The sequence below is a fragment of the Elaeis guineensis genome, chromosome 2 (assembly GCF_000442705.2).
Source record: "Elaeis guineensis isolate ETL-2024a chromosome 2, EG11, whole genome shotgun sequence".
In the NCBI taxonomy this organism is placed as follows: domain Eukaryota; kingdom Viridiplantae; phylum Streptophyta; class Magnoliopsida; order Arecales; family Arecaceae; genus Elaeis; species Elaeis guineensis.
This window is the reverse complement of record NC_025994.2, coordinates 127,286,379-127,299,429: the sequence shown is the minus strand read 5'-3', so window position 1 is coordinate 127,299,429 and position 13,051 is coordinate 127,286,379. Positions and strand designations below refer to the sequence as shown.

At 52.2% G+C, this 13,051-nt stretch overlaps 1 long non-coding RNA gene across 1 annotated transcript; it reads left to right on the top strand.

The window, feature by feature from the left end:
* Positions 1-1,735: 1,735 nt before the first annotated feature.
* Positions 1,736-2,847, top strand: LOC140855518 (uncharacterized). The gene is made up of 2 exons (XR_012138429.1): positions 1,736-2,176; positions 2,269-2,847. It is a non-coding gene; the product is annotated as an uncharacterized lncRNA (long non-coding RNA).
* Positions 2,848-13,051: the final 10,204 nt, after the last annotated feature.

The following is a 13,051-nucleotide window of genomic DNA, read 5'->3' as shown; positions in this document are numbered from 1 at the left end:
CAGACTGCCTTTGTTTACCGCCAGCTGGCTAAGATAGCCAGCTCAAACTTTTCTTTCTAAAACCCAGCATTCGATTTGCACTTTAGGTTGCATTTGCTACCTTGCCACAAAGATAATCTAAATTATTTATAATTTAAAAAAATTATTAATAATATTGATTAATACCTTTAATATACGTAAATAATATTATAGTAAAATTATTAAAAATTTTGATTGACATATTTGATATGACAATTAGATTACTGATAATATAACATCAAATTTTTTAAATATTTTTAAATCAAATTATTAATTTAATATTTTAAATTATTTATTTAATTTTTTGAATGATAAAAATTATTATATGAAAAAAATTATATTATTTTATAATATTTATTATTATTTTTTATTTTTTTTTCCATCTTTCTCCTTCTCTCGCATGCCAGACCCCGATCCCCCTCCACCCCACCCTCGACGGCCTCTGCCCCCTCGGCCTTCCATGCCTCCTCCCACCCTCTCGCACTGCCTCCTGACCCTCCGACGAACCCGCACCCGCCCATTGCACCTCCGACGCTGCACCCCGGCCCCCTGGTTGCCCGCGTTACCCTGGCCACCGCACGCCAACCCCCCAATCGCTTGTGCCGCTCGTGCTGCCCCCCGATCGCCTGCAACTCTACCGCCCATGCCTCTTCTCCCGACTCCCCCTCCCTGGAGGATGATACCGCCGCATCGTTTTCCCTCTGCCATATCGTCTTCGGCATCGCTAACTCTGCCCAGCTTTGGCCGCGGCACCGGAAGTTCCTCGGCCTGTGGTGGCAGTCGGAGGCCATGTGCGAACACGTCTGGCTCAAGTACCGTATCCCCTAACTTCGGAATGCCTTCCTCGCCTGCACCCTACCCCTGATCCGCATCTTTGGGGGACATCTCCTGCCTCATCCAGCTTCGCTGGGGAGGTTGAGGAGGAGGCCGCTGGGGAGGAGGCCGACTGGAAGGAGGAGGAAGCGACAGAGGAGATTGAGGAGGACGCCATATGGGGAGGGGGAAGGAGAGGAGGGCAGTTTCATCCACATATTTTTTTACAAGATTACCAAAGTGGTGGTAATGTGGATAGCCATCCCTCTACTTGGTAATCCAAATTATCTCATGGAAGGTAATCTAGATTATCTGGTAATATAGATTACCAATCCAAAAGGTATACCAAACATGGTAATCTAATGGAGCCCCTTTAAATTGCTGGCAATCTATTTTGGTAATCTGATTGAGCTCTTTTAAATTGCTAGCAATCTAGATTGATTGCCAGCTACCAAATGCAACCTTAAAGTTGACCCTGTGAAGATCAAATAACCGTTGACTTACAACAGTAATTATAGTCTACAGGACCGATCGTTGTCATTATCATCGGACTATAATTTACTCCAATTATTCTGACCTAAATCGGCAATCTGCAGCAACAACAAAAAAAATCTTATGCAGCAACAACAAAACAAATCTTATGTTGCCGTAGAAGTGACGGATAAATTACTCAGGGTGCTTTCGGTTAACCACAAAAAAAATATTTTTTTATTTTTTGATTTTTGAAAAGCAAAAATTAAAAAATAATATTTGGTAATACTATAAAAAATAAAAATTAAAAAAATAAAAATAATTACTTTTTATAAAAAGTAATTTTTTTTGGCTTTTCAAAATTTATTTTTATTTTTTTCTGACTTATCCCAACTCTCCCGACGCTCGCCACCTCCACCTCCCCCTCCCCCTCCCCCTCCCTTTGGCTCTCTTCATCCCAATCTTCTAGCTCCTCACCCGCACCCCCAGTTCCCTCCTCCTCGGCCGCCAGCTCTACACCCACGTCACCCTTTGAGGCCTCCAATCTGATGCTGTCCTCATCGTGAGATCGCCAGTATATACTCCAGCTCCAGCAATCTTCATGTTGCCTCCCTTCTCCGCCACAATCCTCGCCCCTCCTCCCTCTTCAACACCCTCATCTAGGCCACTCCCTCTACGACATACCAGAGGACATCCTTGAGTGCTTCGACAAAATGCCCTTCCTTGGCCTGTTGCCTAACCACTTCACCTTCTCATTTGTGCTCAAATGTTGCACCGATGTCGGCTCTGTACCCTTTGGACAATCTGTCCACTCCTAATGCTTGAGGCGGAGCCTCGAGCAGGACCTTTATGTGGGCAGCTCCTTGATCAATATGTATGCTAAATGTGACGAGATCAATGATGCGCATCACCTATTTGATTTAATGAGTATTAGGGACACCTCATCATGGAATGGCCTCATTGCAGGATACATGAAAGCTGGAGATTTTAAGACTGCAGAGGAGCTCTTTGCGGCATTGCCTAGTAGAAATATCATTTCTTGGACTATGATGATATCAGGATACTCTCAGAAGAGACTGGCAAACCATGCATTGGCTTTGTTTGAAGAGATGCGACAAGGTGGTAATGATGTGAAGCTGAATTGGGTGACGATTTCAAGCATGCTCCTAGCTTGCGCACACTCTGCTACGCACAAGCATAGTGCTAAAGAAGCAATTTTCTATCTGCCTCCGTATTTTTTACAAAAGCAAGCACGAATTGTTATGGTTGCTATTGCGGCCAATCTCCTGTTGCGTCTGTCATCGATGAAGAGCACCTGCAAAATAAAGTTCACATTGATTGGAATTGTATCCGATGGAGATCCTTCAATACTTAAGTTAGTGGGGAGTGACGAATAGTAGATAAAAATTTTGAATGGCAGGGTCTCAACCCAGAATTGCCTCACCAATCTGTTCATTTACCTCTCTTTTATAGGTGATTCAGATGTAATCGTTGAGCATGTGGTCCCACTTTTTATGATATTAAAGGATAATTATCAGACCATAATTTTGGAGTTAATGGGCTGTTTATGCCCATTAATAATCGTGACATGTAGTTGATAACCGTTCATAACAGTTAAACATGTGGGTTTCGTACATTCCGACATTATGTGATCGTGGGATGGATGGCTACACCCGCCACTGATCACGTTCTAGCCATTATGCGCTTTCTGCGTTGGCAGTTTCAGATAAGCCGACTATATGTCGGTAATAATAGTATGTCGGTAGTCGTAGAGATCCGAATGAGCATCGATCGATAACTCTAATATGCCGATGGTTATTAGTCGGAGATTAACCGAGTTGTCGTGATTGTTCGTTGATGGCTGAGAATAACCGACTGTCTGTCGGTTAACTGATTGTTAGTCGGCATATTGTGTTTATGAGGCCGATCTAGAGTTGGAATCGGAGGTCGGTTGAATTATCCCAATAGTTGGATGTGCAATTCATAATTATATCAGGAAGAATGTATGAGAGAATAGTTTTTTTATTGAGTATGTAGATGAAAATATTATTGTTGAATATGAGATTGACGTCCCCAACCAAACTACTACAAGTATTGACAGAATTGCTAACTCTCGATGAGAGATGGGGGCAATTAGAGATAGAATTGTTCATAGATTAGCTCAACATATGGTTTGATTCAGTGATTTGGATCTTATTTTTTAATATATAAAATATTAATAAAATATTATGTACTTATCAAAAAAATATATATATATATTACTTTTTATTTTATAGCAACTAATTATCAAATATATTTTTTATTTTTTTTACTTTTGTTTCGTAGTAAAAATTAAAAAATAAAAAATATTATTAAAAAAGTAAAAATCAAAAGGTGTAATCGAATGCACCTTTAAGCTATGCACATTTATGCTTTACTTTGGCATGTTATGGGAACGTAGTTGTTGTTAAAATTAAGGTCAATAGTTCACCCAAATTAAAAAAAAAGCACTAGGGTCGTGATATCGAAGGTTTAGTTCAGGTTGGAAACTGATGCATTCATGACATGAACGTTGATAAGATAGGCTCTCGGGCATGGCTCCTTCGCGCACCTCTACGTGCCAGCTTGTTTAGTAGCGTGTCACAGTGCATGACATGAATACTGATAAGACAGGCTCCTCTATGCCTTCATACTACATTTGGATACTTAAATTTGGATTCTGCCAGAGACAAATAGGGTGTTATGCTTTCATACCACATGAAATGGTGCGACTTCAGCACTGCAAAATAAATATAGTATAATTATAGATCATGAATAACTACCACACCATTCATTTTGGAGCCAGATGATTCTTGTTTATTTCTGCACATTACCGTATGTCGTATTACAAAAATATCTGAACATAATTTTCACATAAATAAAAGTTGTTCGTCTTTGAGACAGATGATGATGCAACAATGATTCATGACGGTGCAAAAGTCATGCCATAGAGAATCCGAACTCACATGAAACATACCTACTTTTACCGGGCGTGATGACCCCATATTATCACGTGAAATGTCCGGCGGTTAGCAGTGTTTGATTGGATGTATGTAAGTGGAGAACATGCGCATGCATGGAACCTCTGACACTGGACCCTTCCATCTCGTCTTCAATTTCGGCTTCTCTAATCACAAGAGTGTTCTTTTCTAGTTCGTTGGCAGCAAGCTAGCAAGACCTCACATGGAAAGCAAGTCACACCCCTCCATATGGCATGACTTCTAGAAATAACATTGTGTTGCTGGTAGGTAACCGTGGCACTACTGGCACCTCAATTTGAGTTGCACATGGCGTGGTACCGCGCAGATAACGCTGTTGGGAGAACGACTGACATATAAGTTGAGCGGTGCACATGCACTTCGGTATCGATCGGCACCGACTAGCTGTTGGCCTAGGATAGGATGTAAATGCATGGTGAACTCAAAGGCTTCAAGAAGTTTATATATATATATATATATATATATATATGTTGGGGATATCCGCCGACCGACTGTCGGAGGGCCCGACCACCCGATCGACTACCGGAGGGCCCGACCGCCCGACCGACCGGCGGCCTGACCACTTCCGTTAGACGACTCCGACTGGCCGATAGATCGACCGATAGTCGGTCGGGGCGACCGACTGATGGATGCCATCAGCGGCTAACCGCCGGCCGTCCAACGGCCCATCGCCGACTGGGGGTATGTCGGGCGTATCCATCCCGACCGACTGAACCCCGAGGTTCGACGGCCGACTCACATGAAGCTCGCCGACCGATGGAGGGGCCCGACACCACTCGGCTGGCTACCGACTTTAGGTCGGTCGGCTCCTCCAACCACCGTACAGCCGCCAAGCGTTGTCAGCTCTGACACGGGCATGCGGCGCAGTTACCTAGGGGCATTGTCCCGCCGAGAGCCGGGTCAACCCTGGTGATTGGACGGCCACACGGCGACACGACGTTTTCACGGCGGCTCTGACAATCCACAGTGAGTTGACAGTTCCTCACTTGTCCGCGCCATTAATGACGGCGCCATACCTAGCTCCACTATATATATACCGGGGAAGGCAACAGGGGGGGATCCGCCCATCTCTCCCACTTACGCAGGCTCGCCCCTCTCTCTCTCTCTCTCTCTCTCGATTGAGCTCTCTGTCTACATTTCACTGTTGCCCAGTCACCTCTCTGACTTGACCGTCGGAGGGTCCCCGCCGGAGCCGCCTCCGGTCAGTGCGGACTTCCTCTTGCAGGTGCACGCTCCACGACGATCGGACGACGAGGCGATTGGCCGCAACAGATTGGCGCGCCAGGTAGGGGGGCGGTCAGCATGACAAAGACAAGAGCTCAGCGATCGAGGGTCACTGGGTCGGTGAGGCGCTCTTCCCGCCGGGAAGAGGCCTCCCCGCCCCCACCGACGGCGGAGCCTAGCTCTCCGCGCCCTGCAGTGACCACGGAGGCCCAGATTGCGGCCATCGTATGGCAGATGACCGTACTGACCGACGCAGTCAAGAGCCTCCAGCAGCAACCGGCGGCCCGACCTATGCCTTCCAGGAGCAGCCGCCGACGACTGTCGCCTCCACGCGAGCGCTCCCAACAGCGCTCCCACGGAGAGGAGGGACGACCACGGCGCGATGACCGACGGTCCCAGCGGCCCTCTCCCTCCCCGTTGGAACGGGCAAGGAAGGAGAAGCGGCCGCGCACACCGTCGGCCTCCCTTTCAGAATCTTCCGGAGGCTCCACCCCTGGGGTCTCCCAGCATCGACGAGCGGACGACTACGAGCGACGGTTCGAGGAAATCGACCGCCGACTCGCTCAGTTGCAGATGGACGGCCAGAAGTCTTCGAACGACGTCGACTTCCAGACCGCCCAATCTCTCTCCCGACTGGTCCTCGACGAGCCGATTCCCAGTCGGTCCAAAATGCCGAACGTGGAGCCATACGACGGCTCCACCGACCCAGTCGACCACCTCGAGAGCTATAAAGCTCTCATGATGATTCAAGGGGCAACCGACGCTCTTTTCTGCATCGGCTTCCCCGCCACGCTCCGCAAGGCTGCCAGAGCTTGGTACTCCGATCTTCGATCGGGCAGTATCCATTCCTTTGCGCAGCTCGAGCACTCGTTCGTGGCCCATTTCAGCACTAGCCGGAAGCCGCCGCGAACGTCGGACAGCCTTTTCTCCCTCAAGCAGGGAGAAAACGAGACGCTCCGACACTTCGTGGCGCAATTCAACGCGGCCACGCTCGAGGTCCGGGACCTCAACGAAGACATGGCTGTTTCAGCCATGAAGCGGGGTCTGAGGTCGTCCCGATTTACTTATTCTCTGGACAAGACCCTCCCCCGAATATATGCCGAGCTACTGGAGCGCACATACAAGTATATGCACGCGGACGAAGGAGCGTCCGACCGACGCTTGACCGAGCCCAGAGGTCCGAAGGAGAAGCGGAGAAAAGGTCAGGAGCCCGCCGAACCAAGCAGGCCCCCGACCAATAGTCGGCTTTCTCCACCCCGACAGATCCAAAAGTCGCCCCGACGACAGACTCCGCGGCCGGTGCGCCCCAGGTATGACTCCTACACTCCTCTCTCCGCTCCCCGTGCGCAGATCCTGATGGAGATCGAGGGAGAAGAATACCTGCGACGGCCTCCGCCTCTGAAGGCAAAGGGCCTCGACCATCGGAAGTACTGCCGGTTCCATCGGAGCCACGGCCACGACACCGAGCGGTGCATCCAGTTGAAGGACGAGATCGAAAATCTCATCCGCCGGGGGTATCTCGGCAAATTTCGGAAGGGTCCGCCGACCCAACCGATCGCCGAACGACGCCCCCAGCCGACTGAAAAGGCGCCGACTAACCAGCCGACGGCCGGAGTCATCAACATGACCTCCAAGCGGCTGGGATCGGGGGCGTCAGCAAGAGGGGAGCCGACGAAAAGGCCACGCCCGGACGACGTAATCACCTTCACAGAAGACGACGTTCGGGGCATCCAGACTCCCCACGACGATGCTGTTGTTGTGTCGGCGACAATAGCCAATTATGATGTAAAACGAATTTTTGTTGATAATGGAAGTTCGACAAATGTTTTGTTTTACTCGACCTTCTTCCGAATGCGACTGTTAACTGATCGACTCAAAAGGATCCCTGTGCCCCTGATCGGCTTTGCCGGAGACACCGTCACGACAGAGGGAGAAATTACCCTGCCCGTGACGGTCGGCACCGAACCACGGCAAAGCACGGTCTCCCTCACTTTCGCGGTCGCCCAAGTTCCTTCGGCCTACAACACCATACTCGGACGACCCGGATTGAACACCCTCAAGGCGATTGTCTCGACGTACCATCTCCTTGTCCGATTCCCAACCAAAAACGGAGTCGGGGAGATACGCGGAGATCAACAGCTCGCCCGACGATGCTTCCAAATCTCCGCTCAAAACGACGAGACGAAGGATCCTCTGACAATCGACAAACTGGACCAGCGGGAGGAAGAAAAGCGGGGTTCGCCGGCCGAGCAGCTCGAGGCGATCCCGATAGGAGAAAATCCCGACAGAAAAGTTTGGGTCGGGTCTCAATTGCCCGACACCGAACGTCACCGACTGGCGGAGCTGCTGACGGCCAACGCCGATATATTCGCTTGGTCGGCAGCAGATATGTCGGGCATCCCTCCGAAAATAATTACTCACCGACTCAACATTGACCCGACGATGAAGTCGGTGAGGCAGAAGAAAAGATCCTTCGCCCCAGAGAGGCAGAGGGCCATCGACGAAGAAGTGGACAAGCTACTCGAAGCAGGCTTCATTCGGGAATCCACGTATCCCGACTGGCTCGTCAACGTTGTCATGGTCAAAAAAGCCAACGGGAAGTGGAGGATCTGCATTGACTATACCGACCTCAACCGAGCCTGCCCGAAGGATAGCTTCCCACTTCCGAAGATCGACCAACTGGTGGATGCGACGTCCGGATTTCGACTGCTCAGCTTCATGGACGCCTTCGTCGGGTACAACCAGATCCGGATGGCGCCTGAGGACGAGGAGCACACCGCGTTCGTAACTCCCAAGGGCCTCTACTGTTACCGGGTGATGCCCTTCGGATTGAAGAACGCCGGCGCCACCTACCAGCGACTCGTCAATAAGGTTTTCAAAGACCAGATCGGGCGTAACATGGAGGTATACGTGGACGACATGCTGGTGAAGAGCACGCAGATCCCGGACCATGTTCAGGATCTCGAGGAGACCTTCCGCACCCTTCGGCGACACCGAATGAAGCTCAACCCGACCAAATGTGCTTTCGGGGTGACCTTAGGGAAGTTCCTCGGATTTCTCGTTTCTCAGAGAGGGATCGAGGCCAACCCTGAGAAGATAAAGGCAATCCTCGACATGCGTCATCCGAACACCAAGAAGGAGGTCCAACAGCTGAACGGAAGAATCATCACTCTTAGTCGATTCATTTTTCGGTCGGCTGAAAGATGCCTCCCGTTCTTCAAAATTCTGCGTCAAGCGAACGGTTTTTCTTGGTCGGATGAGTGCGAACAGGCCTTCGAAGACCTGAAAAGGTACCTGGCTTCCCCACCACTGCTCGTAAAGCCACAGGTCGGGGAGACCTTGTATCTCTACTTAGCTACATCTTCCGAGGCGATCAGTTCGGTGCTTGTTCGGGAAAACGAGTGCCGAACTCATCAGCCCATCTACTATACCAGCAAAGTGCTCCACGGTGCCGAAGCCAGATACTCGGAGACGGAAAAGATGATTTTCGCCCTGACCATCTTCGCGCAACGGCTTCGACCGTACTTCCAGGCCCATGCCATCGTGGTACTCACCAACCAGCCCCTGAGGACAGTACTGCGCCGACCCGACACCTCTGGACGACTCGCTAAGTGAGCAATGAAGCTTAGCGAGTTCGACATTCAATACCGGCCAAGGCCTGCCCTGAAGGCCCAGGTCTTGGCCGACTTCATCGCCGAATGCCCGACGACCGACCGAGGGTCGGGAGCTGAAGACCCGGGGCGAGATACGGTCTCTGAGCCAGACCCGATCCCCACCTGGGTACTCCACATCGACGGAGCCTCGAACGCTCAGGGAAGCGGGGCCGGGCTCCTGCTCACGAATTCGGATGGGGTGGTCACCGAATACGCCCTCCGATTCGACTTCAAGGCCTCCAACAATCAAGCCGAATACGAGGCGCTCCTCGCGGGCTTGAGGATGGCGAAGGAGCTGGGCATCGACAGCCTCCGGGCATTCTCTGACTCTCAGCTGATTGTGGGGCAGGTCAAGGGCGACTTCGAGGCGCGAGATCCGACCATGATCAAGTATCTTCAGAAGGTCAAGGACCTCGTGGCACGCCTCGAGTATTTCAAGATCTCCCACATCCCTAGATCGGAGAACGCCCGTGCCGATGCTCTCTCCAGATTGGCAACGTCGGCCTATGATTTTTTGGGTCGGACGTTCGTCGAAAACCTCCAGCAGCCGAGCATCGACCGGGTCGAAGAAGTGCAGCAGCTAACGTCCGAACCAAGTTGGATGGACCCGATCGTCCAGTACCTGAACGACGGGATCAGTCCCGAAGATCCCGCGGAGGCCAAGCGACTCCGTTGGGCGGCGTCGCAGTATGTGATCATGGACGGCCGACTCTACAAAAGGTCGTTCTCCCTCCCTCTGCTCAGGTGCTTGGGGCCGACCGACGCCGACTACGCTCTCCGAGAGGTTCACGAAGGAATTTGTGGGAACCACTGGGGGGCAAGTCCTTAGCCTTCAAGGTCTTGCGACAAGGCTACTACTGGCCGACCATGAAGAAGGATGCGGCAGAGTTGGTCCGAAGGTGCGAGCCATGCCAAAAGTATGCCAATATTCAGCACCAACCGGCCAGCCAAATCGCTCCCATTGTCGCTCCGTGGCCCTTCGCTCAGTGGGGAGTCGATATTCTCGGCCCATTCCCACCGGCGTCGGGCCAGAGGAAGTTCATCGTTGTCGCCATCGACTACTTCACGAAGTGGGTCGAAGCCGAACCCTTGGCGCAGATCACCGAGCGGAAGATGGAGGACTTCATCCAAAAGTCCGTCATCTTCAGGTTCGGATTGCCGCACACCATCATCACCGACAACGGACGGCAATTCGACAACCAAGACTTCAGAGACTTCTGCGCCAGGTTCCACATCCGCCACCGACTAACTTCAGTCGGGCACCCACAGTCCAACGGTGAGGTTGAGGTGACCAACCGAACCTTGTTCCATGGACTCAAGACCCGACTGAATGAAGCCAAAGGTCTCTGGGTCGACGAGCTGGGCTCCGTTCTGTGGGCTTACCGAACGACCCCCCGCATCCCGACCGGGGAGTCGTCGTTCAGCTTGGCCTACGGGACGGAGGCGATGATCCCGCTCGAGATTGGCCTACCCTCTTCAAGGGTCGAGCAGTACCAAGAGCCAGACAACTCTGAGAGTCGGAGGGCCGACCTAGACCTCCTCCCCGAGCTGCGAGACGAGGCTCAAATTCGAATGGCCTCGTACCGACAGAGGGTCGCCCGGTACTACAACACCAAGGTCAGACCAAAGCTCTTCAGGCCTGGCGACCTAGTCTTGAGGAAGGCAGAAGTGTCGAAGCCCTTGGACCAAGGGAAGCTGGCTCCCAACTGGGAAGGACCCTACAAGGTTGTTGATACCTTCGGGCCGAGAGCCTATCGGCTGGAGACCCTCGAGGGGAAGCCCATTCCCCGGACTTGGAACGCCGACAACTTGAAGCTGTATTACCAGTGAATTTTGTAATTCGATAGTCGGAATGCAAGTTTGAAATCTCGGAGTCTTAAGATCTTCGACTAGTGATCGGCGCTCGGCCACAACGAATCGACGTGAACCTAGCACCGACGACTCATCGGACTCTTGCGAGCACCGACGCATCTACAATAGCAGGAGTTGGCACTCCTTCGACGACTCGTCGGACCTTCACAAGGGCCGACGGACTCTTACAAACGGGAGTTACACTCCTCCGACTTTCGGCAACACATCCGCCCAAAGGCCGATGCAGCTGTTGCGACAGGAGTTCATACTCCTTCTACGGTCGAATTTTTGGGCAGAATCCATTTGCCGATAGGCCGATCGGGCCCCGACCGAAGAAAGTCTAAATGCCCACGCGACTATTATCGCGACTTCCGACCAGGCTAAGGCCGGTCGAGGGATATTCGGCTTACCACCGTCTATCACACGATGCGACCTTAGTCGCACCCACGACTTGCCGACCGACCTACGACCGGCTAAACGACATTCGGCTTGCCACCGTCTGTCAAAAGACATGGAACCCGATGCAAGAGCATGGGGACCCGACTTACTATCGTTCCCCCGACACTGCGCCGGACGACGATCGACTAAATGCATCTATGGAAGTCCGGCTACCGAACCTTTGCCAGGTTCGGTCGGCCCCCGACTCAATGGATGCACCTGACCGACAACTTCGACTATTGAAAGCCGACCTAAAGTCGGGACCCATTCTACTTTCGGGGCTGCGCAAGCTGTCGGAGTCCTATCGACTCACGTGAGTTAGTGGCTTGCTTAAGTTAGCGACTAAAGTTCGACATCACAGCTATAGTCGGCATTACAAACAGGAAGAAAGAAGAAAAAGTTTCATTCATTGATAAAAAAAAATTACAAAGTCGGGTCGAAGCCCGATTACATGTATTTTCAGAAAACGAAAAGTAAAGACAGTCGGCAGGACCGATCATCCGTCCTAGTCGATCTCTTCGACCAACGGAGGATCGGGGATGATCGGCGTCTCAGCCATAAGCGGCGCTGGGTCGACCGCCGAAGGATGGGTTTCGGTCGGCAAAGGAACTTCGGTCGGCACCTGCTCCGGGACAGCCTCCTCCTCCACGGTGACGCCTCCCGACGGCTGGTCGGCCATCTCTTCCGTTCCTTCTCCTTCGACCCCTTCCTCCTCGGCTAGCGGCGGGACGATGCGGCTGACATCCAACTCCGGGTACAAGGTGTGGACGGCGTCCCGACCGTCCTCGAACCCGACCCGGTATGAGGCGAAGCCCGATTCGAGCATCTCCTCCCGGTATCGGTCGGAGGACCGGAAGTCCTCCACCGCCCGATCGGCCGACTCCCTCGCCGACATTGCCTCGTCCTCAACACGGGCGAGCTCCTGCTTCGCCGACTCCGCCTCGGCCTTAGCCATTTCGGCGTCGACCTGGGCGATGGACAGCTCCTCTTCGGCTTCAGCGAGCTTCTCCAGGCTGACCCGAAGTCGCTCGCGTTCCCCTTGAAGTTCGGCAGTTGCACCGTCCCGTTCACGCCGAAGGCGACGCACGGCCCGACCTTTGTGCTTGGCCTCCTTCTTGGCCGACCTGAGTTCGGACTCAAGCCGGGAGACCTCGTCGGCTAACTTGGCCTCCCGGTCGGCCAACTGCTGGAGTTGTTCGGCCAACATTGCCCTCTCAGCTTCGGCCGCCACCGACTTCTCCTTGAAGGCTGCCCGAACGTTGCCGAACCTTCGGTACCCGGCCTCAAGTTCGGACATTGTGAAGATCAGCTGTCAACCAAAAAAAAAACTTCGTCAGAATCGCATGACAAGGAAAATTTCTAAGTCGAAGGAAGGGTGACGCGAAGCTTACCTCAACCATTGTCGGGGAGAACCGCGATAGCATCTCGGTCACCTGTCGAGACCGCAGCGATTCTACGTCGGCTGGGAGGAGGATCCCTTGGCACAACCTCCTCGCAAGGTTGTGGTCGGCCAACGCCGACGCACCCTCGGGGTAGTATGCGCTGGGAGCATTGAACGGCTGCCGG